The sequence below is a fragment of the Bos indicus genome, chromosome 22 (genome assembly GCF_029378745.1).
Source record: "Bos indicus isolate NIAB-ARS_2022 breed Sahiwal x Tharparkar chromosome 22, NIAB-ARS_B.indTharparkar_mat_pri_1.0, whole genome shotgun sequence".
NCBI classification, from domain to species: domain Eukaryota; kingdom Metazoa; phylum Chordata; class Mammalia; order Artiodactyla; family Bovidae; genus Bos; species Bos indicus.
In genome coordinates this window covers 977,741-1,002,070 of record NC_091781.1, presented here as the reverse complement: position 1 = coordinate 1,002,070, position 24,330 = coordinate 977,741, and the positions used below count along the sequence as shown (strand labels likewise).

Below are 24,330 nucleotides of genomic sequence, written 5' to 3'. Positions count from 1 at the left end.
ACTAAGATCGTGGCATCCGGTCCCACCACTTCATGGCAAATAGATGGGGAAACAGTGGAAACAGTGAGAGGTAGGTTTATGTGCATGCTAAGTCATTTCAGACATGACTGAAAATGACCCTTTGGACCATAGCCCACCAGGCTTCTCTGTCCTTGGGATTCTCCAGGCAAGAATCCTGAGTGACTTGCCATGCCTTCCTCTAGGGGATCTTCCTGACGCAAGGATTGAACTTGCTTCTCTTACGTCTCTTGCATTGGCAGGTAGGTTCTTTAGTACTGGCACAAGCTGGGAGCCCCTGAAGTAGGTTTCTTCCTAGGTGTTTTATTTTTGCTGTTGCAGTGGTGAATAGGATTGTTTCCTTAATTTCCCTTTCTGATTTTTCATTGTTAGTATATAGGAATGCAAGGGATTTCTCTGTGATTAATTTTATATCCTATGAGTTTACTAAATTCATCAGTTAGCTCTAGTAATTTTCTGGTGGCGTCTTTAGGGTTTTCTATGATTAGTATCATGTAATCTGAAAATGGAGAAGGCACTGGCACCCCACTCCAGTACTCTTGCCTGGAAAATCCCATGGATGGAGGAGCCTGAAAGGCTGCAGTCCATGGGGTCGCTAAAAGTCAGACACAACTGAGCGACTTCACTTTCACTTTTCACTTTCATGCATTGGAGAAGGAAATGGCAGCCCACTCCAGTGTTCTTGCCTCTGGAGAGTCCCAGGGACGGGGGAGCCTGGTGGGCTGCCGTCTGTGGGGCCGCACAGAGTCGCACACGACTGAAGCGACTTAGCAGCAGCAGCAATCTGAAAACAGACTTTTACTTCTTTTTTTTCCAATCTGAATTCCTTATTTTTTTTTCTTCTCTGACTGCCATGGTAAGGAGTTCCAAAACTATGTTGAATAATGGTGGCAAGAGTGAGCAGCCTTGTCTTCTTCCTCATCTTAGAGGAAAGGCTTTCAGTTTGCTGTGGCTCTGTCGTATATAGCCTTTTACATGTTGAGGTATGTTCCTTCTGTACCCATTTTTCTGGAGTTTTTATTATAAATTGGTATTGGATTTTGTCAAAAGTTTTTTCTGCGTCTATTGAGATTGTCATGTGTTTTTATCTTTCAATTTGCTTATAGGGTGTACCACATTGATTGATTTGTGAACGTTGAAGAATCCCTGCATCTCTGGGAATAACCCCACTTGATCATGGTGTATGATCCTTTTAATGTGTTGTTGGATTCTGTTTTGTAGTATTTTTTTTGAGTATTTTTACATCTATGTTCATCAGTGACGTTGGCCTGTAAATTTCTTTTTTTCTTTCTTCTTTTTTTGATATCTTTGTCTGGCTTTGGTATCAGGGTGATTGTGGCCTCATAGAATGAGTTTGGGATGTTCCTCCTTCTGCAGTTTTTGAGTTTGAGAAGGATAGGTGTTAATTTTTTGTTAAATATTTGATAGAATTCACATGTGATGCCATCTGGCCCTGGGCTTTTGATTGTTGGAAGAATTTTGATCAGTTTCAATTTCAGTGTTTGTGATTGGTCAGATCATGATTTCTGTTTTTTCCTGGTTCAGTTTTGGAAGATTTTGGATCACAAACAGTTGGACATGAGTGAGCAACTAACACTCTTTACTTTCACTTTTCTAAGAATTTGTCCATTTCTTTGAGATCGTCCATTTTATTGGCAATAATTCCTCGTGGTAGTCTGCTATGATCCTCTGTATTTCTGCATTGTCTGTTGTAACATCTTTTGCATTTCTAATTTTATTGATTTCAGTCTCCTCCCCTTTTTAAATGAATGAATCTGCCTTATGGTTTATCAATTTTGTTTATCTTCTCAAATAACCAGTTTTTAATTTTATTGATCTTTGGTATTTTTTCCTTCATTTATTTTTCATTTATTCCTGCTCTGTTCTTTTTGATTTCTTTCCTTCTACTAACTCTGGTGGGGGGGGGGGGGGGTTCTTCTTCTTTTTCTAGTTGCTTTAAGTATAAGGTTAGGTTGTCTATCTGATGTTTTTCTCCTTTCTTGAGGTAGGCTTGTATTGCTCTAAACTTCCTTCTTCAGTTCAGTTCACTTCAGTTGCTCAGTGGTGTCCGACTCTGTGACCCCTTGGACTGCAGCACATCAGGCTTCTCTGTCCATCACCAACTCCAGGAGTTTACTCAAACTCATATCCATAGAATCAGTGATGTCATCCCACCGTCTCATCCCCTGTTGTCCCCTTCTTCTCCTTCCCTCAATCTTTCCCAGCAACAGTCTCTTTTCCAGTGAGTCAGTTCTTCGAATCAAGTGGCCAAAGTATTAGAGTTTTAGCTTCAGCATCAGTCCTTCCAATGAACACTCAGGACTGATCTCCTTTAGAATGGACTGGTTGGATCTCCTTGCAGTCCAAGGGACTCTCAAGAATCTTCTTCAACACCACAGTTCAAAAGCATCAATTCTTCAGCACTCAGTTTTCTTTATAGTCCAACTCTCACATCCATACATGACTATTGGAAAAACCATAGCTTTGACTTGATGGACCTTTGTTGGCAAAGTAATGTCTCTGCTTTTTAATATGCTGTCTAGGTTAGTCATAACTTCTCTTCCAAGGAGCAAGCATCTTTTAATTTCATGGCTGCAGTCACCATCTGCAGTGAAATTGGAGATGCCCAAAATAAAGTCTCTCACTGTTTCCATTGTTTCCCCATCTATTTGCTATGAAGTGATGGGACCAGATGCCATGATCTTAGTTTTCTGAATGTTGAGTTTTAAGCTAACTTTTCACTCTCCTCCTTCCCTCTTAGAACTTCTTTTTTAAACTTTCCTCTTAGAATTGCTTTTGCTGCATACCATGGGTTTTGGGTCATAGTGTTTTTGTTGTCATTTGTTTCTATGTGTTTTTTTTTATTTTCTTTTTTATTCTTGGTTATTTAGAAGTGTGTTATTTAGTCTATATGTGTTTCTGTTTTTTAGAATTTTTTCCTGTTACTTGATATCTAATCTGATTGCGTTTTGGTCAGGAAAGATGCGTGATACAGTTTCAATTTTCTTAAATTTACTGAGACTTGATTTGTGACCCAACATGTGATCTATCCTGGTGAATGTTCCAGAATTTGCCCTTGGGAAAAAAAAGTGTATTCTGCTGTTTTGGGGTGGAATGTCCTAAAGATATTTGTTAGGTCCATCTGATCTAAAGTGTGATTTAAGGCTTGTGTTTCCTTATTTTCTCCGTAGATGATCTGTCCATTGGAATAAGTGAAGTGTTAAAATCCCCTACTATTATTATGTTAATGTTGATTTATCTATTTATGGTTGTTAGCATTTGTCTTATAGGTATTCCTATCTGGGGTACATAGATATTTATAATTGTTACATCTTCTTCTTGGACTGATTCTTTGATCATTATGTAGTGTCCTTATCTCATGTAACAGTTTTTATTTTAAATTCAATTTTTTTGATATAAGTATTTCTTTTTTTTAATTTTATTTTATTTTTAAACTGTACATAATTGTATTAGTTTTGCCAAATATATAAGTATTTCTGTTCCTGCTTTATTTTGATTCCCATTTGCATGGAATATCTTTTTCCATCCCATGACTTTCAGTCTGTATGTGTCCTTAGAGGTGAATCAGATCTCTTACAAGCAGCATATAGACAGATCTGTATCCATTTAGTCAGTCTGTGTCTTATGGTTGGGGCATTTAATCCATTTATATTTAAGGTATTTATTGATATTTATATTCCTGTTGCCATTTTCTTAATTGTTTTGGGTTTGTTTTTGTGAGTCTTTTTCTTCTCATGTGTTTCATGCCTACAGAAATTGCTTTAGTATTTGTTGTTCAGCTGGTTTGGTGGTGCTGAATTCTCTTAGTTTTTGCTTGTCTATAAAGCTTTTGATTTCACCACCAAATCCGATGTGAGATCCTTGGTAGGTAGAGTAGTCTTGGTTGTAGGTTTTTCTCTTGCATCACTTTAACTATATCCTGCCACTCCCTTCTGGGCTGCAGAATTTCTCCTGAAAAATCAGCTGTTAGCCTTATGTGGCTTCCCGTGTATGTTATTTTTTGCTTTTCCCTTGCTGGTTTTAATATTTTTTTCTTTGTGTGTGATTTTTATTGGTTTGATTAATATATGTCTTGGCATGTTTCTCTTTGGGTTCATCATCTGTGGTACTCTCTGGCCTTCCTGAACTTGGGTGACTTTTTCCTTTCCCATGTTAGGGAAGTTTTTACTATAATCTCCTCAAATATTTTCTCATACCCTTTCTTTTTCTCTTCTTCTCAGACCCTGTAATTTGAATGTTGGTGCATTTAACATTGTTTCAGAGGTCTCTGAGACTGTCTTCAACTCTTGTCATTCTCTTTTCTCTGCTCTTTAGCAGTTATTTCTATCATTCCATCTTCCAGCTTACTTATGCATTCTTTTGCCTCATTGTGCTGTTGATTTTTCTAGGGTATTTTTAATTTCATTCATTGTCTTGTTCACAGCTGTTTGTCGATTCTTTATTTCTTCTAGGTCTTTGTTACGTGTGTTAAATGTTCTTGCATTTTCTCCATTTTGTTTTTAACTTCTGAAACTTCTTTACTATTCCAAATTCTTTTTCAGATAGGTTGCCTAGTTCCTCTTCATTTATTTGGTCTTGTAGCTTTTTACCTTGCTTCTTCATCTGTAACATATATTTTTTGTCATTTCTTTTTTTTTTTTGGATGGATGGGACTGTGTTCCTGCCTTCCTAGTTATTGGGCCTGAGGCTTTCAGCAGTGGAGTTTGCATGCAGTTGGGTAGAACCAGATCTTGGTGTGCCAGTGTGGACCTCTGAGATACCTCACTCTGGTTACTGTTGCCTGGGGCCTGATGTTCTCTGTTACTCTAGCAGTTCTGACTCAGCATTCTCACCACAGGGACTCAGGCCTGAACTCTCATACCTGGTTGCCCCCGGGGCTCCTACCATCAGCCTAGCTGTTGGAGGTCCCCCACCAGCTTTTGGTGAGTATCTTTTGCATGGAGAGGCACAGACCATGTCTTGGATGACATCTTGGCTGTCTCTCATTTATTCTTTTTGAAAAAAAAAATTTATTGAAGTAAGCTTGATTTAAAATATTGTGTTAGTTTCGGATATACGATATAGTGATCCAGTTATCATTTTTTCAGATTTTACTCCATTATAGGTTTTTACAAGACAGTGGGTATAATTTCCTGTGCTATACAGTATATCCCTATCGCTTATCTATTTTATTTATGAAAGTTTGAATCTGTTAATTCCATATTCCCAATTTTCCCATCCCTCCCTTTTTCTGTATATCTGTTATTCTGTTTCTATTTTATACATATATTCATTTGTATTGTTTTTTAAGATTTCACATATAAGTGATATTGGGATTCCCAGATGGCACAGTGGTAAAGAATCCACCTGCTGGTGCAGGAGATGCAGGACGTGTGGTTTGATCCCTGAGTCAAGAAGATCTCCTATAGTAGGAAATGGCAAGCCACTCCAGTCTTCTTGCCTAGAAAATTCCATGGACAGAGGGGCCTGCTGGGATTCAGTCCATGGGGCTGCAAAGGGTCAGACATGACTGAGCAGCTGAGCACAAGCACGTGTAAGTGATATCATACAGTATTCATCTTTTCTCTGTTTTCCTCACTTCACCAAGTATAATATTCTCTAGATCCACCCATGTTGCTGCAAATGGCAGCACTTCATTATTTTTTATGGCCAAGTAATGTTCCCATGTGTTTGTGTGGGGGTGGGGGACATTTTCTTACGTCATCCATCTGCTCACGGGCACTTGGGTAGTTCTCATGTAATGGCTGTTATAAATAGTGCTACCATGAACTCTGGAATGCATGTGTCCTTTCTGGATATATGCCCGGGAGTAGGATTGCTGTGCCTGGAAAATCCCATGGACCGAGGAGCCTGGTAGGCTGCAGTCCATGGGGTCGCTAGGAGTCGGACACAACTGAGTGACTTCACTTTCACTTTTCACTTTCATACATTGGAGAAGGAAATGGCAACCCACTCCAGTGCTCTTACCTGGAGAATCCCAGGAACAGGGGAGCCTGGTGGGCTGCCGTCTATGGGGTCGCACAGAGTTGGACACGACTGAAGCAACTTAGCAGCAGTAGCAGCAGCAGTAGGATTGCTGTATTATATGGTAATTCTATTTTTAGTTTTTTAAAGAACCTTCATACTGTTTTCCATGAGGGTTTCACCAATTTGCTTTCCCACCAGTATAGGAGGGTCCCCTTTTCTCCACATCCTCTCCAGCATTTTTTATTTGTAGACATTTGAAGATGGCCATTCTGACCAGTGTGAGGTGAAACCTCATTGTAGTTTTGAATTGCACTTCTTTAGTAATTAGTAATGTTGAGCATCTTTTCATGTGCCTGTTGGCCATCAGTATATCTTCTTTAAAAAATGTGTGTTTATGTGTTCTGCTTATTTTTAATTAGATTTTTTATATTGAATTATATGAGTTGTTTGAATAATTTAGGATGCCAATCCCTTTTCACATTATATGCAAAGATTTTCTCCCATTCTTTTTTTAAATATAAATTTATTTATTTTAATTGGAGGTGAATTACTTTGCAATGTTGTATTGGTTTTGCCATACATCAACATGAATTGCCACAGGTATACACGTGTTCCCCATCCTGAACCCCCCTCCCTCCTCCCTCCCTGTACCATCCCTCTGGGTCATCCCAGTGCACCAGCCCCAAGCAACCAGTATCATGCATCAAACTTGGACTGGCGATTCATTTCCTATATGATATTACACATGTTTCTATAGGTTGTCTTTTTGTTTTGTTGATGATTTCCTTTGTTTTTAAGGCTTTTAAGTTTAATTAGATCCCTTTTGTTTATTTTTGTTTTTATTTCTTTTGCCTTATGAGACTGATCTAAGAAAATATTGCTGCAATTTATTCAGTTCAGTTCAGTTCAGTTTAGTTGCTCAGTCGTGTCCGACTCTTTGCGACCCCATGAATCGCAGCATGCCAGGCCTCCCTGTCCATCACCAACTCCAGGTTGGCCAAAAAGTTCATTTGGGGTTTTCCATAAAATGGTATTGTGGTAGTCAGCATGCCAGTGCCATCAGCCAGGATATTGATATTCTGTCAGTATCTAAGAGCATACTTGGGAAGAGTTGAAAGGAGAAAGGGGCTCACCTCCATACTTGTATTAGAAATGTATGGCGCTGAGTGGAGGAACAGGCTGGGATGGGCAGCAGGGGAAGAGTGTTAGGACGTGTGTTCCAGGTAGAGAGGTCTGGCTTTGTTACTGAACTTCCAGGACCCTTAAGAGACAGTAGCCACTTCTTTTTCCTGATTTTCCTTTTTCTTTAGAGAAAGGTCAGGAGACTAACATCTCTCTTTTTTTTTAAGTTGGATCATAATTGCTCTACAGTGTTGTGTTGGTTTCTGCCATACAGCACACAAACCAGTCATAAATATAGATATATCCCACATGTACATCCCTCTTCTCGAGCCTGCCTCCTCCCTCCAGTCCCACCCTCTAGGTCGCCACGGAGCAGCAGGCTGGGCTCCCTCTAACATCGCTTATAAAATATAGCTTTGAGACTCTCAGTTCCAGACTGACTACAGAGTTGAATATGAGGCTTATTCTTACTGTATTTTTTATTAGCCTTTTAATTTTGTATTGGTGTGTGACTGATTAACAATGCTGTGATAGTTTCAGGTGGACAGCAAGGGACTCAGCCGTGCATATATGCATCCTCCCCCAAACAACCTTTACTGTATTTTTTAATGGAGTTCTCATTTCAAGAAAGGTAAAGAAACCAGGTGAGAGTTCTACAGTTAATTTTTCCTCTAAAATCCAAATAATTAAGACAAGTGATCCTCCTGACACTGCTGAGCATGTGAAGAGAAAAATTTACACTGATGCCTCTGGAGTTCCATATGCTCAGCTGCAGAATGAAGTCACTTATAACCACCCAGCAATGGCGATTTTAGCCCTAATGATGGCTGTGCTACACATATGTGTCCAATAAGTATTTGTTGAATGAATAATAAACAGCCCCAGAAAAAGAGACAGTGGGTGTTTGCCAGGGCCTACGATCCCAGGTCTAGAAGAACCCCTTGCTCCATCCATCCCGACTCACTCACAGGTCCCCATAGGCCCAGCTCAGCAGGCCCATCAGTTCCCATCTTGCTCCGTTCTGGGTGCCCCATAGCCCAACAGGTACTCTGCCTATCAGGAGCAGGCTCCCTACTCACTTTGTCCTCCTCTCAAGAACTGGAGACCTTCTAGGTCACAACACTGTGTTGAGTATCCACCTTCCCGTGACATTGCCAACTTGAGTTTAAATATTAGGCCACCAACAGTGGAGTCAGATAGATGCAGTGAACCCAGAAGATGCTTAAATAGACTTCCCTAGTATTGGAGGAGAAAATCCTTACAGTGCATCCCCCAAACTGATTTCCCCACTAATCACAGAGGTTCTATTACACACACAAACATGCATTCTCTCTCTCTCTTTCTTCCCCTCTCCACACAGCCCTGCCCACACACAGAATCTTGTTGCTTAACTTTCAGATAGTGCACTTTCAGAATAGTTTCCAGAAACACATCATGTACTAAACCAAGATATTACCTGAGCTGTTTTGTTGTTGTTCTAAGAGAGAGCAATGCAGCCTGCATTATTTTTCAGACATCACAAATATCACACTTGAAATGCACAGGCAGGACACAAATATAGTTAGAAAACTAGGTTTCACAGTATTTTAAAAGGAGAATAAGAGTTGCGTGCCTTATCCCACCTTTCTCTGAATGTTACATTTCTCCCATCCCAGGCTGCATGAGAAAAATGACAGGGGTACATTGTGTCTCTTTTGAGTAAAGAAGCTCCTGTTTTCCCATGTTTTTATTGCACAGCACCTTCTTTTACTTCTGGTCAGACAAGCATAGGTTTTGATCCAAGAACTTGTGCTCTTCTGAGCCCCCTAATATCACTGCCTGACTTATTCTCCATTTAGGTGATTGTAAGAATCACCAACTTTCCAGCCTCAGCAAAACCTCCACTGCCTGAAATATAACGAGCTTACCCATTTTGGAGAGGACTGCCATGATTGGAGTAGGAAGAGAGCCAAAGTGTTGAACTTCTTATCTAATTTCCATTTAGAGTTCTAAGATTTAAATACATATGTACACACATACCCACATGGAAGAAACTGGGAACAGCATTTTAAAAAGTGATGAGATGCTGGAGTTAGAACAGGACGTGTGTTCTCCAGGTCAATCTCCCATTTTATAGATGAGAGAGAAGGCCTATGGAGATGGCCATTGGCAAATGATCCTCTCGTCTTCCATTTTATGTCATAATCCACAGCGAATGCTAATTTTAGAAGCAAAACATGTGCAGGAAGAACTCACACAGACTGTGGCTTGGGTTTCCTCCTATCTTGCTACTTTCATTGATCAGTGTTGCCTTCCTCCCGCCCCCCCCCACCCCCCCCCCGCCCCACACACACACATTAGTCCCACAGAAGCGAAAGGAGGTGGAGAAAAGAAAAAGAAATGAACAAAGCTGATGGGCTTTCTTCCCAGAAGAATCCTACTTAATCCTAGCTTTATAAAGTTTTTCTTTATCCCATGGCAACGAGGATGTACACATCCCGCTGAATGTTTCAGTCACTTGGAGCAGGTGAGGTCTGTGCCAAGTTCAGGCAGGAGGCAAAGTGGAGATGAGCCCCAGAGGTAGATGCCAGCCCCTGTCATGCCCCCTGTGCCTCTGCCTCTGCTGTGGGATCCAGAAGGGTCCCCTGACACTGACCACCGAGGCAGAGCAACACGGCAGCTCGCAGCACTGCCAGGGGGAGTCTCATGTCCTGCTCACAAGCCAGAGGAGCTGTGTGAATGAAGACGCCCTGTGAGTCCCACTGCACTAGTTGTGTGCGACAGTAGAAAACTCATAAAGGATATAGTTTCCAAAACTGACTTTGTGTGTTTGGGGGTTACGGCAAAAGGAAAGAAAGTTTTGAATATATACCTCCGTTGCTTCTCTCCCTTATGATCGTGTTTTGCCTATTTTTAAAAATTCAGAATCTTCGAGAAACAGATGAAAAGTTCTCTCAGAATGTTTTATTTGAAAAGAAAAATGAAGCCAGAGAGCCTGAGGGCGTCTGTTAAACCAGGGCTCGGTGGCTGTCTCCTCACAAGCTGCCGAGGCATGTTGGCAGAGTCCTGGCAACTCTGGCTTCTTGGGTCTCTTGTTCTCTCTTAGACTGTGACCGTCCTTCCCTCCTAAACGCTCGTACCCATGTGCCTGTGTGTGCCTCTATGTATGCACACGTGTAGCTTACAAGAACTCTAAAGAGATACATTTCTGCTTAAATACTAATATGTTTGCAGTTTACGTTTCAAATCAGTATAGAATCACAGAATTCCCTCTAAATTGTATTTCAAAGTGCAAGCAAAACCAAAATGTATCTTATAAATATACTCATGGCACATTTAGGTCACATGTAACTCTGTATGTTCCAGAATGTAACTTATCTCTTGAAAGACAGTTGACATGGTTTTCTGGGCAAGGCAAGGCAAAATATTCAGTAACTTAGCAGCATAATCAGAGTAGAGCCAATACTGCAGCACATTTTTCTCTTGGATTGGGTCAGGAAGTGGCATAGAGAAAACAGTGTAGAAAAACCTGAAAAACTCCTGTCGTCAGTGCTGGGATCAGCACTGGTAGGAGTTCTGCCAGGGACACACGGGTGCCAGCACCTCCTTGATCATGACTTTGCAGGCAGCTCTCATATTGTATGTGACCTCCTAGAAGGTGAAGTGGGTATGCCTTATAAAGTTCCAGTGCCAACTAAATTATTGCTTTACAGAGCATCAGTCCAGGTATCACCACTGTTACTAGCAGAGTGATTTGGGAGTGACTTATTCAGGTAACTTTGCACAAACTTCAGCACATACTGCTTGCTCAAGTGATATAGAGCTTTATTCATAGCGTCGAATCACTGTGGGAAGAGCACGCACACACTGGAGGGAGACCAACAAGTGTAAACCGCAGCTTTCCCGCCTCACCGACCACGGGATCTGGTCAGCTCCACGAGGCACCTGCACCTGCGCGTCCTTGGCGAGGACCCTTCCCGAGGGCCCTGGAAGGTGTGAAGTGGGGCTGTGCCTGGCACGTGCTGTGTTACCTGCTGTCATGAGTGCTGCTGGTGCTGGGTTCTCTTTTTAAGGAAGTGATTTTCTATGCAAAGGCACCAGCTACATAAGGACAACTTCTTACCAGAACATTTGCCAGTTAATTGTTTCCTCTAATGGGGCCAGGAATGGTGGTTTAGTCTTTGTATGACTGCTGGCTGCACTGCAGTCAAATTGCTTGGATGTGTTTAGATAAATACTGACGATAGATTTTAACAATGTGCTGTTTTGTCTGCTTAGAGAGATCCTTGAAAGATGACTACTGCTGCTACTGCTAAGTTGCTTCAGTCGTGTCTGACTCTGTGCGATCCCATAGACGGCAGCCTACCAGGCTCCCCCGTCTCTGGGATTCTCCAGGCAAGAACACTGGAGTGGGTTGCCATTTCCTTCTCCAATGCAGGAAAGTGAAAAGTGAAAGTGAAGTTGCTCAGTCGTGTCTGACTCTTAGTGACCCCATGGACTGCAGCCCACCAGGCTCCTCCATCCATGGGATTTTCCAGGCAGGAGTACTGGAGTGGGGTGCCATCGCCTTCTCCGTGAAAGATGACAGCACAGGTGAAAAGCTGTCAAGACACCTGACATCTCCAAGTGCACCTGCTTCCTTTCCTTGTGAATCTGCCAGTTGCCAAAATGTCATAGCCTGTGACTTTTTTTTTTTTTTAAGGTACATGGTTACAGTTTAATTCACCATCTGGAAAGTTTACTAACAACTAGACTGAATTTTCTCATGTTAGCATCTCGCTGCTCGTGCATAAGCACTCGGGCTTTGCTCTACCGTCACTTTCAAGGTGCCTTGTTGTTCTTTTCCTCCCTTGGAATAAGGCCAGTGTGCTACCCGTCAGTCTTCTTTCTGTCATTTAGCCACTTAATTACCCATGACTATTCCAAAAACTGAAGGACTGCTGTCAGTCCAGATAGTTGGTGAAGGACAGTGCTGATCATCCACATCCGCCGCCCAGGGCTCCCCTGAGCCTGCTTCCTCATCTGTGAAAAACTGTGAATACAGTGCCTTGCTACTAGATTTGTGTGTGTGTGTGAGAATAAAATCAAATACTCACTGGAAAATTTTAGCACAGTGTGTGGATAAGGCACGTGCCAGAAACGCTTCTGCGGTTGCTGGATGAAGGGTGCGCAGTGTAGATGCCCTGTGATATGCACACATGGCTCTCCTCACACTCCCCGAATGCCACTGGAGTGCAGCTCACACTTTGTATGTGACCTTGGGGATGTGAAATGTATGTTACTCCATAATGTTCAAGTGTGAGCTCAGTCTTTAATTTATATAACATGATGGGCTCGTAACTGCTGTTAAGAGCATTTATATCCACTTTGTGCCATTTTTCCCATGAGGAAATCAAGGAGCAGAAATTAGAGTACTTTCTAGAATCATCTGAACCACATTTCTGTTCCTTTGCCACCCTGTTAATTATAGAGACAGCCACACCTACATCAGATTTCATTTTCCCCACCTCTTAAGATGTTATCAGCTTCATTAAAAAGAAATAGTTTCCCCCACTAGTGGAGAATTCCCTATTGGTCCAGTGGTTAGGACTTTTGCAGTCTTACTTTGAAGGGCCCAGGTTCAATTCCTGGCTGGGGAACTAAAGTCCCACAAGCACACACATGGTGGCAAAAAAAAAAAAGAGGCAAATATATTGTCTACTCTGTCAGTTAAGCATATAACATATTTTTCTTTGAAGACTCTGTCTACTGGGATGTATATCTTCCATCAGAAATAACTTTTAGGCAAATTATAGTTAAAATACTGCCTGCACCTTTTCCCCTTTAAAGCTGAAATAATCATATCTTCAGTTCAGTTCAGTTCAGTTGCTCAGTTGTGTCTGACTCTTTGTGACCCCGTGAATCGAAGCACACCAGGCCTCCCTGTCCATCACGATCTCCCGGAGTTCACTCAGACTCATGTCCATCGAGTCAGTGATGCCATCCAGTCATCTCATCCTCTGTCGTCCCCTTTTCCTTCTGCCCCCAATCCCTCCCAGCATCCGAGTCTTTTCCAATGAGTCAACTCTTTGCATGAGGTGGCCAAAGTACTGGAGTTTCAGCTTCAGCATCATAGCTTCCAAAGAAATCCCAGGGCTGATCTCCTTCAGAATGGACTGGTTGGATCTCCTTGCAGTCCAAGGGACTCTCAAGAGTCTTCTCCAACACCACAGTTCAAAAGCATCAATTCTTCGGCACTCAGCTTTCTTCACAGTCCAACTCTCACATCTATACACGACCATTGGAAAAACCATAGCCTTGACTAGACGGACCTTTGTTGGCAAAGTAATGTCTCTGCTTTTCAATATGCTATCCAGGTTAGTCATAACTTTTCTTCCAAGGAGTAAGCGTCTTTTAATTTCATGGCTACAGTCACCATCTGCAGTGATTTTGGAGCCCCCAAAAATAAAGTCTGACACTGTTTCCCCTGTTTCCCCATCTATTTCCCATGAAGTGATGGGACTGGATGCCATGATCTCTGTTTTCTGAATGTTGAGCTTTAAGCCAACTTTTTGACTCTCCTCTTTCACTCTCATCAAGAGGCTTTTGAGTTCCTCTTCACTTTCTGCCATAAGGGTGGTGTCATCTGCATATCTGAAGTTATTGATATTTCTCCCAGCAATCTTGATTCCAGCTTGTGTTTCTTCCAGTCCAGCGTTTCTCATGATGTACTCCGCATAGAAGTTAAATAAGCAGGGTGACAATATACAGCCTTGATGTACTCCTTTTCCTATTTGGAACCAGTCTGTTGTTCCATGTCCAGTTCTAACTGTTGCTTCCTGACCTACATACAGGTTTCTCAAGAGGCAGGTCAGGTGGTCTGGTATTCCATTCTCTTTCAGAATTTTCCACAGTTTACTGTGATCCACACAGTCAAAGGCTTTGACATAGTCAATAAAGCAGAAATAGATGTTTTTCTGGAACTCTTTTGCTTTTTCAGTGATCCAGCGGATGTTGGCAATTTGATCTCTGGTTCCTCTGCCTTTTCTAAAAGCATCTTGAACATCTGGAAGCTCACGGTTCACGTATTGCTGAAGCCTGGCTTGGAGAATTTTGAGCATAACTTTACTAGCGTGTGAGATGAGTGCAGTCATATCTTAGACTGAGTTAAACTAGCCCTCTCTGAGCGAGAATGTAAGCTGCACCCTTCACTTGGATGTGGAGCGGGGAGGGCGGAGCCCCTGAGTGTGAGCAGGGCTCCGTTCGTCCTGGGTGTGGCCGGCGGTCCCTGCTTGGCCTCTGGTCCACTGCGCAGTCCTCCAGGGCAGCAGCTCTGCTCCTCCTCCTGCTGGGTTCTGGCTCAGTCTAAGGTGCTCACTATTAACCCCAAGAGAGAACAAAGAGGCTGGCTCCCCGCCCTTCCCACTTGCTCTGAGTCATGCTGAAAATGTTTCACAGTATCTGTTTTGACCATGACTCCCATCCAGATCCACAAAAACACTTGGGAAAAGGACCACATGGTCACTGTGAGATTCCATTTTGAGTCTCCTCCTGGATGACCAGTTACTTCATAACTTTAATACCTTGCTGCATTTACATCCTGGCTCTCTCAGGACTGAAAGTTATGAGCATGTCATCAAACTTGAGCACCAGTTTCCAGCTGGTTCTCCCTGGTTTGTGTTTATAAAATAGAAACAAAGTATAAGTAGTGATGTATTCTTTTACTCAGTGTGAAAGACCACTTGTTTTTGAGACTAATACAGAATTTTTTTTTTTTAATACCTAATTATTTTAAACATCCTACCTGTTCCCTGCATACATGATGTTCTTACCTAGGATGTTTCAGGGAGGGGATAATGTCTCTCTGCCACTCTTGTGTTCTTTGCTGTTGTTCTTTAATCACTCAGTTGTGCCTGACTCTTTGTGACCCATGGACTGTAGCCCACCAGGCTCCTCTGTCCATTGGATTTCCCAGGTAAGAATACTGGAGCAGGTTGTCATTTCCTTCTCCAGGGGAATCTTTCCAACCCAGAGATTGAACTCATGTCTTCTGCATTGGCTGGCTTCCCAGGTGGCGCTAGTGGTAAATAACCCACCTGCCAATGCAGGAGACAGAAGAGATGTGGGTTAGATTCCTGGGTCAGGAAGATCCCCTGGAGAAGGGCATGGCAACTCCAGTATTCTTGCCTGGAGAATCCCATGGGCAGAGGAGCCTGGAAGGCTACAGTCCACAAGGTCGCAAAGAGTCGGACAGGATTAAAGTGACTTAGCACCGTAGCTCCTGCATTGGCACGTGGATTCTTTACTACTGAGCCACCTGAGAAGCCACCTTTTATTCTTTAGGCTTGTCTAGTAATTAAGTTGACACAAAAAAGATTAATAGGAGGGAAAAAACAGTTTAATTCATATGCACAAAGGCCTCATAGAAATGGGACCCCCAAACTGACCAGAGCAGACTGTTTTTATATCATTTTTAGATTAAGAAGAGTTATTTGTGAAGATTTAACAAACAGAGGGGCTTGTGCTTGGGAGAGCAGAATAATTAAGTGGCAGAGTTTGCTTGTACGGCTTTCCCAGCTTTGAATTCCATGTATCTGGTAGTAAAGATGCCTTCTACCCTCTTGGTACAGGGAGGACACCTTCACATGGGAGATTGCTTCCCACTTTCTGGGGGAAAGAAGAGGGTCAGAATGGGGGGTTTATACCTTTTCTGCCATCAGCTATTTGTTAAGTAACTTTAATTCAAATTAATCAATATGCTTTTGAGGCATATTTTGGGGTGGCCTGTTCTAGGATGCAATAGATGTACAGTATTACTAAAGAATATCTTATATTTAGGGATCCTTATTTTCATGTTATAAACTACTGCAACTACTAAATGAACCAGGCATTGAAGTCAAAAAAGAATTTTGTAATCAATTAGTGAGGGTTTCCCTGGTGGCTCAGGGGTAAAAAATCTACCCGCCAATGCAGGAGACGTGGATTCCGTCTCTGAGTCAGGAAGATCCCCTGGAAGAGGGCATGGTAACCCACTCCAGTATTCTTGCCTAGAAAATCCCATGGACAGAGGGGCCAGGTGGGCTGTAGTCCATGGCGTCACAAAAGAGTGGGACATGACTTAGTGACTAAACAATATCAACAAATCAATTAGTAAGCTGTCAAAATCCAGATTATTTTTGCTAAATGGCTAACGTATCATTATAGTTACCAGATAAAGAGCTCTCTAAAGAAGGATATTTCAACAAAACCTTTCCATCCAGAATTTGAACCATGAGATTGTATTTCAGAAATCTATCTTAGACAACTTTGGTGAAGATTCTTACAGTCATGTTAATGGAAAACCAAAATAAGAACAACCTCAAGAAGGCAAAGCACACTAGTGAAGTCACTTCATCACCCTCTTAAAACTCTCATAGAACATTTGTAAGTCACTGAGTGAGGGTCACTGAGTGAGTGTCCAGGTGGCGGTACTGTCCCCCGCTGGGAGAGCAGGGTTAGGCGGCCCCCGGCTGTGGGCTTGTGATTGGCACAGTGGAAGACAAAGCTCAAAGGAACCAGTCAACTCCACCAGGCGGAATGCCACCTCTGATGGCCTGGCCTCCCTTGCCCACGACTGAGGCCTCAGGTTCCTCGGTACGTGTGACAGCATTCCTTTCGCTTGAGCCCTTCTTCTGGAGGTCATTTAATCAAGTGAGTTATAAACACCGTGGCAGAAGTTCTCATCTCAGGGCTTTTATAATAGAAACAGTTTTCAGACTGTGCTCGTGGGGGAGCGGACTTAGCAACGACAATAACAGAAACAAAAGAGAAACCCAGTGTGCTTTGGAACACATCTGTCAACCTGCATTTTCCCCCGGTTTTGGTCACATCACAGCTGATATATAGCTGTGCTCCACCCAAATTTTGGGAATCTTGAACTTGCTTACAAGTTGCCTGCTCCCTGAAGTGAGGGCTCCCCTGACCGGGATGCCCAGGAGGCAGGCCCGTGCCAGCAGGGAAGTGAGGCGGGCTCTCGGGCCCATCACAAGTGTGCTGTAGCTGCCTACGGCTGGCAAGCACCACGCTGCACGGTGAAGCACCACGCTGCACGGTGAAGCACCACGCTCCACGGTGAAGCACCACGCTCCACGGTGCACTCCGGGACTGGAGCACTGTTTTGTTTTCTTTTCCAGTTGGTTTGTAAATAGGATTGCACAAAAATCCGTGCAAATCAACTCTCCGGTCAAAATCTGCTGAGCTAAGAAGAACACTGAGTCCGAGGGGCTGATTTCAGTGTGTGGGAGAGTCAGTGAGGCTCCACAGCACAGTGCTGTACAAAGACAGGCGGGCTCCCTGCACGGTCATTTCGATAAACTGGGAATATCCAGTCTGTTTACTGCAATTGTCCTTGTCTGCTTGTCCAGCCTAGCAGTTATCCATTACTACCTAGAAATGAATGGGGCATTTGATATTTAAAAAATCTCATTTAAGGTACTGCTGCTGTTTTTTATGACATTCTATTAGTGATGTTTCATCAACTTGAAATTTATTAAACACTTTACTGATTGAAACTTTCAGTATATTGTGTGGCCTGGACTTAGGAATATAGTTAATGTCAAGAGAATAATTCTTTTTTATTTCTATTATTTGGTTCACCTATTTTCATACACACCAGCCAAAACAACCACGCACACACACACACACACACACACACACGCACGCACACATACACATTCACCTATATCTTTTGTATCAATTTTTCAGAGCTCATCTCAGTGATCCCTGCTTCTTCCAACAGTCTCCCTTGCAAGGAAATAGTTTCTCTTCCTTTTTATTTCATTTGTACAGGATACAGCTCACTCTTGAGGAAAAGTTACTTGGGCATGCATTGTCCCTCCCCTACTAGAATGTCACCCCTTCACTTACCCTAGATCTTTGTAATGCCAGCCACCCCATCACTGGCATTGCCATGTAAATGGTCAATGAACATATGATGAATAAAACAGAGAATGAGAGAAGTTGACCAACAACCAAAGATCTGAACTTTCTCTGCTTTGGTGTTTGAAAACTGAGTTCACTACCATCATAGGACCTACAAAGGCAGAGTGAAAATTGTACAGAAATCCATGTTAGTACCAATATGTCAGCACAGTTGTTGAGCAAATACCCATGTAGTAATAGAGGAGTTGATTCGTCATTCAGTGTCTCAGTGAGACCAATTATAATTACTTAGATGCAAAGATTCCAAAGAAGATATTTGGAGCGAATCTTCCTTCTTTGTATACCTGGGTGGAAACGGACGGTATTCTGTGGTAGATCTGCTATTTTTAATAACACATCAGTGCGCCTAGCATAGAACCTTGGGGAATTTCAGTGTAAAAGATCATATTAAGATTGTGAAATTATTTTCCTGTGTGGTTAAAATAGTAAATACATATTTGTACAACATAAGCTGTTATCCCATTTAATTGCTTAATTTTCTAATCTCAGTCTTGCTATTTACCTAGAAGGGAAATTTTTGTCTTCCTTTTCTTTCTTTAACAGTGAAAAGCATGCTGTGTCATGTGCCCACGTACAGACTTCCTAGTTTAATATATAGATTGATGATGTGTGATTGTGACAGAAATGTAGCCTCCCGAGTGGAGCCAGCCCAGGGGAAGCCAGGCTGGGTAGCACATAGACTAAACGACCCAAGTCCAGCAGAGAGCCGAAGCAGACCAGAGCAGGAATCCAGGCTCCTGGAAAAGGGGACCTCCTGTGAGGCCATGGGCTCTTAGGTGCTAGGGTTAGTGAAACACTCATGGGAAGAAGACTCGAAGAGGTGCTTTTCTGGGTGCACCCTCACCTTTTTCTTTTAAACTAAGGCGGTGACAGAGAGCTGGACATTGTCCCCTGGGCTAGGGCTGCAGAGCAGGCTCTGACGCCTTCGTTCTGTTTGGTTTGGCTCGCAAAGCTTCACAGGATTGCAGTGTTTTACCAGGTAAAGGCGATGGCTGGTGAGCCGGCAGCGCTGAGGGTGTGGAGGGTATGGGTGGGCACCTTAGCTGACTCCCTAGGGTAAAGTACACTGCAGGCCTGGCTGTCCTCCCCGGGTGGGAGAACAGTCAGGAACAGGCTGCATGTGTTCCTCGCAGCTTTCTAGAAACTGTGGCGTGCTTCTAGTTCCTGAGTGTCCCTTGCCTGTGGGGGTGGGGGGTGTTCAGAATGACAGCTGTGGGACTGTGATGGGATGGAGGCGGATGAGGGTCGGCCCTCAACACACCCATCACTTCCCTAAAGGCCACAACAGGGCCAGAAAGTGCCCTTCTCATAGCCATACTTTAGGTCCCCCATGTCTCCAGAGGTACCACGCTTGTGGAGAAACATTGTTCTTTCTTTGCTTTACTTTCCCTAATACCTAGACTAAATGCTGGTTGAACTAAGCCAAACAATACCTGAATGTACAAATAGTCTATAAGCTTCCTTCTTCTTCTGTCTGGTCTCAACTCCCTGAGGAGACCTGTTCTTACAAACTGTAACATGTCTTTCCATCTGTATGTTTATCTGTGCCTGTCAGTTTGGAGACCACATTGATGCTCCAGTTGCTGAACCTGTTGTATTAAGTAACTGCCAGCATGGAAGCCATGATGGGTCCATGGTGTGGTCTCTGCTCAGAAGGACAGAGGTGTGGGCAGCCCACAGGCAGCAGGGGGTCCCTGGGTTCCAGAGCATCCACTCCATCACCTATGCATCCTCCACAGAGAGGCGCGGTGAGAACCAGTCCAGGAACTCTGCTGCTGTGTGTAGCCCCACGTCCTTGTGTGGCATAGAGTGGGATGCAGGCACAGGGCACCAGACTCCCCTCCTCCTCCAGGTACCAAGTCCTGATGCTCAGTTTTGGTTTCAAAAGGGAGAAGAGACAATCAGATCAGCACTAAGGGGTTCTTTACTCTTTCCTGCCTTGACTGATAGGTTGTTGCCAGAAGCAAATATTTGTGTGTTTTGAGAGCTTTTCATATGTTATATTTGTGGGTCTTTTGTCAAATATGTGGTTTGCAGTATTAACTCCAGTCTACAGCTTTAGCGGGGTCTTTGCTGAGCAAACCTTTCTCATTATGAAGTACAGGTGATCAGTTTCTTTTCATGGATTGTGCTTTTGGTGTCATGTCTAATTCCACCCCAAAGTCCAAATCCTGAGGCTTTTCTCTTATAAAAGTTTCATAGTTCTGCAGTTTAGACTTAAACTTTTGGTCCATTTTTAATATACTGTGTGATCTTTAGGTCATCATTCTTTTTTTTTTTTTTTTTTTTGCCTCTAATGTCCAGTTGCTCCTGCAGCATCTGTAGAAAAGATGCTAGCCTATTTCAAGACATTACACACCTGTGATAATCAGGAAGTCTTGTTTCTTTTTGTTTTGATAATAAATGTTGGTCACTGCAACATCGACATGGTGGAGACCAACATGGGGCATTCCTCCCTATGGCACTATGACCTTGGGGCTACTTGGTGACATCAGTCATTTGTTTGGAAGTTGGGGTGCTGGTAATGACAAGACCCCCCTGCCAACCATTAGACACTTAGATAAATGCCCACTAAAGGCGCACAGCAAAGCATGAAAGGTCATTCCTAGAGTTTAAATGCTTACAAAGTACATGGTTACCATGTTTATGTCAAATAGTTTTCCTGGAGGAATTTTTCCTAATGTAAAGCAAAAGCAATTTAATTTGAGCTGATCGTGTTTTGAAACCTGCTTTTGGCAGGGCTCCTTGCAGATAGGGAAATGATTAACAGGGTGGTTTATCAGTTTGGACTTTTGGCAGCAGAGGGAACATTATCTTTTGACGTTTGTAGGACTGGGACATATACCCCAGAAGTTGGACTTTGTGGACAGTCCTCTTCCTCATCCATGGCAAGGAGCAGGAGGAGAATGTGGCACTCACAGAGGACATGCATCCTCCTCTTGGCCATTCCTGCTGCTGGTATGAAGCAGATGTGTTTACCCTGGATCTGCTTTCTTCTTTGCTGTGTGTTGCAGACTCCCAACAAAGGCCAGGTCCCAGGAAGCTGTGGTGCAGGTGAACTTGAGCTGCAGTACTGAGTGCACCTGCCCTTGGCCACTGTGCAGAGGTGGCAGCAGCCACTAGGTCCCTGCCACAGCCTCCCCTTGGCGAGCAGGCAGTCACCAAGTTACCCCCTAGCCTAGGATAGCAGTGACTGTTTCTGCACAACTCCTTGGTATTGCTAGGAAGAGAATGGGCAAAGAGAACATTTTAAAGTAGTGAATGTTTTTTTCCTTCAAGTTCTTTTCCTCTCTTCAGAACACAGTGTTAGTGTTTTCTTGTTTATTCTCTAGGGGATTTCGAAGCCAATCAGACTCACAAAAAATTGGTACAGGAAAGGTTTCAAGATAATATTTAGTTTAATGGCTCTAAGACATTACCAAACTGAGAAATCTATTTTAAAAATTATGACATTTACACATAGCTATATATAAAGTTTCATGAAATAATACTATGTTTATAATGTTATTCTGATACTGTCCACTTTCTTTTATTTCTATCAATGTGTTTTTCTTTTTCTTCTTTGTTATGCTGGTCTTAATCCACTAAGATGATTTCCCAGCACACTTCTGAATTGAGGCCACAATTTAAAATAGCATCTGTGGCATGATTCTCATGTACACAACAGAAAACTGAGGCCATTGGTGGACATGTGATTAACCTCAACCTCAACTTGGTTAAAGCTAGTTATAAAGTGGCAGAATCTGGATTAGAACTGTTACAGCATCAGGAACTTGGGCCATTCTTGGTACTCCAGCAAGTAGAAAGATAGTCTTTGAACCTCATACAGGAATAAAAGATACATTATTACGTTATTCCCCATTTCATTTTCTCCTTTCTGCCACCAGTCATTAGATTAGGACCCCAATCAGGTATGACATGATTTTAACTTGATTACATCTTTAAAGACCTTATTTCCAAATAAGGTCACATCACAGATACCAGAGATCAGGACATGGACACCTCTTGTTGAACAACTCAGCTCACTGCACAGTCACCTACCTACTCCACTCGAAGACTTTGATCTCAGTGTTCATAACCACAGGCAGCCTAAAGCACATGATCTCTGAAGTGCATTGAAAACATTGTATTCCCTTCCTTAGTCTATAGTCAGTCAACCTTGAACTCCAATGAAGGGCTTCCTTTGGATTTTCTTAATGATTGACTCCACCAAGCCCTCCCCACAGTCCAGAAGGACTGTGGCAGATACCTTTGCTGGTGGTCTGGAGCCCTGGCTGAAGGCTGTCTGTGGTGAATGCAGTATGAGAATGACCCACAGTAGGTCATTCCCAGGGGCTTGAAAACTGATCTGCAGTGTAACAAATAAAGTGATACGGTGGGACACCTTAGATATCGCAAGTTTTAAATTATAGCAGGGCTGACTGGAGAGCCCTGGTGAGTCTACAGATGATAACAGAGACTGAGGAAAGGGAATCACTTTTGCCCCTCAGAAGTTGCAATTCATTAATCAAACTTGTGTTTTAAAAAATATGTGAAGAGGAGATCAAGATGGTACAGTAGAGGGATGTGGAGCTAACCTCCTCCCACACATACATCAAGAATACATCTACATTTGGAGCAATTCTCACAGAATACCTACAAAAGCTTGCATAAGATCTTATACAACCAGAGCTGTAAGAAAGATCTCCATGTAACGGGCAGGATGAAGGAAAAAGAGAGAAGAGGAGGTGTGGGGAGGGGACCTGGATGCTGGGAGGGAGCTATGATAGAGGAAAGGCTCCCTCCCCCTGGGAACCTCTCTCACTGGCCAGGAGGTCAGCTTGGACAGACAGGGAGCTTCAGAGGCTGGAGAGGAAAGTTTGCAGGCTGGCACGTGGCCCCACAAGGCAGAGAGAGACCAGCACAGACGGTCCTGGCCACATCACTGTGCTTCCCAGCCCAAGATGCATGCCTGCTGGTGTGCGCAGTGACTGGCTTCAGCAGACAGACCTGGAGAGACAGCTTGGTTTGGTCATACAGAGACAGCCCAAAGGGTCTTTCTGGCCACAGAAAGAAAGTCATGATTGTTGTTATGTGTAGGTTTCTATATACTCTATATAGAAAACCATAAAGATGCCCAAAAACTATTATTAATAAAACTGATAAATGATTTCAGCAAGGTAGTAGGATACAAGATTAATATATAGGAATCTGTTGAATTTCTTTACACTAGCAATGAAATATCAGGAAGAGAAAGTAAAAAGCAAACCTGTTTAAAACTGTGTCAAAAAGTACACAGGAGGTGAAAGACTTATATGTTGAGAACTACAAAACATTAATAAAGGAAATCAAAGATGATTCAAGGAATGAAAAGATACTCTATACTCTTGGATTGAAAGAATTAATATTGTTAAAGTGTCCGTGTTACCTGAAGCAATCTACAGATTTAATGTGGTCTCTATCAAATTACTGATGGCACTTTTCACAGTACTAGAATAAATAATCCTAAAATGTACATAGAACAACAAAAGACCAAGAACTGCCAAAGCAATTCTGAGGAAAATGAACAAAGCAGGAGGCATAAATCTCCCAGGCTTCAGACAATACTACAAAGCTACAGTAATCAAAACAGCATGGTGTTGGCACAAAAACAGACACATGGATCAATGGAACAGAATAGAGAGCCCAGAAATAAACCTGCACACCTATGGTCAATTAGTTTTTGACAAAGGAGGCAAGAATACACAATGGAGAAAAGACAGACTCTTCAGCAAGTGTTGCTGGGAAGCTGGACAGCTGCATATAAATCAGTGAAGTTAGAACACACCATACACAAAATAAACTCAAAATGGCTTAAAGACTTAAAATATAAGGCATGCCACCATAAAACTCCTAGAAGAGAACATAGATAAAACATTCTCTTAACTAAATCATAGCAAGGTTTCTTATGTTGGTCTCCCAAGGCAATAGAAATAAAGGCAAAATTAAACAAATGGGACCTAATGCAGACTCATTACCTTTTGCACAGCAGAGGAAACCATAAACAAAACACAGAGACAGCCTTCACAATGGGAGAAAAATAATTGCTAATGATGTGACTGGCAAGGACTTAATTTCCAAACTATGCAAACAGTTCATACAACTCAATAAAAAAAAGCATATAACCCCATCAAGAAATGGGTGAAAGTGAAAAGTGAAGTCGCTCAGTCGTGTCCGACTCTTTGCGACCTCATAGACTGTAGCCTATCAGGCTCCTCCGTCCATGGGATTTTCCAGGCAAGAGTG

At 42.7% G+C, this 24,330-nt stretch overlaps 1 protein-coding gene across 1 annotated transcript in view; it reads left to right on the top strand.

Moving 5' to 3' along the window:
* Positions 1-24,330, top strand: part of EGFR (epidermal growth factor receptor) — a 221,354-nt gene that overhangs the window by 50,710 nt on the left and 146,314 nt on the right. The window lies entirely within an intron of this gene.